This window comes from Olea europaea, chromosome 9 (genome assembly GCF_002742605.1).
Source record: "Olea europaea var. sylvestris chromosome 9, O_europaea_v1, whole genome shotgun sequence".
Classification (NCBI taxonomy): domain Eukaryota; kingdom Viridiplantae; phylum Streptophyta; class Magnoliopsida; order Lamiales; family Oleaceae; genus Olea; species Olea europaea.
In genome coordinates, this window is record NC_036245.1 from 13529154 (window position 1) to 13530952 (window position 1799).

Here is a 1799-nt window from a genome sequence, read left to right on the forward strand (position 1 = left end):
TATATATATTAATTAATTAATCTAAATTAGCAACTAATAAATATTTCGATAAATAATATAACATTTTCATCTTATATTTACAATAAATAATTTTAAATACATAATATACATTCAAATTAAGCAATTCAAATAAATAATTACATATTAGAGAACACAATATAAGTCATTGATAATTATTTAATTAACTTCATTAATTACCGAAAAAAAGAAAAAAAAGCCCACGACCCAAAATAATGGCCGGCCTAGTCAACTGGGTCAATCGGGGCGATCGGCTGGGACTGGGCGCCCAGTCGACTGGGCAACTGGGCGCCCAGTCAACTGGGCAACCCAGTTGACTGGGTACATTCGCCCAGACAGCCCAGAACGCTGGGCGTGCCTAGATGGCGTGCCCAGCGCTGGCCTTCCATTTTCGGACATGGAGATCGCCGAAAAACTCCATTTTCGTCGATCTCCACTCCTTCCCAAGCAATAACAACCCAAATTCCACATTTACACAAGGATTTCTCAACAAATATATATAAAATCATATTTTTTTCCAAAAATAAAAATATCAACATGGTTTTTTTTGGTATAAAAATCTTACCTTCTTCAGAGAGAAATGGCCAACTGGGTCTCATATTTTTCCTTATTTGTCGGTGATTGGGTCGACTGTGCTTCAGTACTTTTCCACTCGCCTTCTGCTTCTTTTTCCTTGCAAGTCCTGAGGGGTAAAATTGGGTTTCTCTTGATTTTTGTTGGTTTTCACTGTTTTAAATAATTTTGCCTTCTTTTTTTTAACTGGTCAAAGGCCTCTTCGAAAAACTGGCCGGGTCAATCGATTGTAGGCCACTAATTCCTCTTAGATATGTATGGTCATTATGCTTCAAGTGGAATTTACTATTTGAACCGTTGTGTTCTAGTTGCAGTGTCATGGAACCAGGGGCAGATCCACATGGGTCATGTGGAGTCAAATGACCCCACAAAATTTTGCCCCTGTTTGGTTTTTTCTTTTTCTTTTAACGATCTACTTTGATGCACTCATCGGGATGTCAAATGAAATCAAAATGTTGCATTCTTAATACCATTTCGAAGTGTTCATGGCCTAGTTTTCATTCATTAATGGCATGCGAAGTGGTCAACTATAGCAAAAATTATGACATGTTAAAGTAGGGCGTTCGAAACTAATATTTTGAGAATTTTGATAATATCCTAATTTTAAAAATTCGTTTGCGATCATGTGCTATCTGACTCCACAAATCGTCTATGCCATGTAAAAGTTTGTTTCGAAAACTACATCGTTTTCATATCGAATGGTTCAAACGAATATTGAAAATAGTTAAATATGTATCAAACGTACGCCTCAAAAAAGACGTCTAACTCTTTTTTTAAAAAAAAAATCAATTCATTATTATTTTTGTACGATAAATTTTTCAATATAATTTATATCGTTTCATTCTGAAGTCTTACATGAAATATGATGTAAATTTTTTAGGGTCGTTATGGATTAAATACAATTTGAATTACTTTCGAATTATATTTGCTTTAAATTTGAATTTCATTTACTTCCTGAACTAAACTTGAATTTTGTTTCAATTCATTTAATTTCTATATTCAATTTAATTTACTCAATGTTAACTCAGCATTTGCCAATGAAATGATAAATAAAAATATACAAGTAGCAAAATTTATTTAATAATATTGATAATGATGTAATTATACGACGATATTTGTTAGCTTATTTCAAAATTTCAAAATACATATAAACTTATTTTCATTGATATTATGTTGTTTATTAAAAAAATTATTTTTAAAATTTTGAC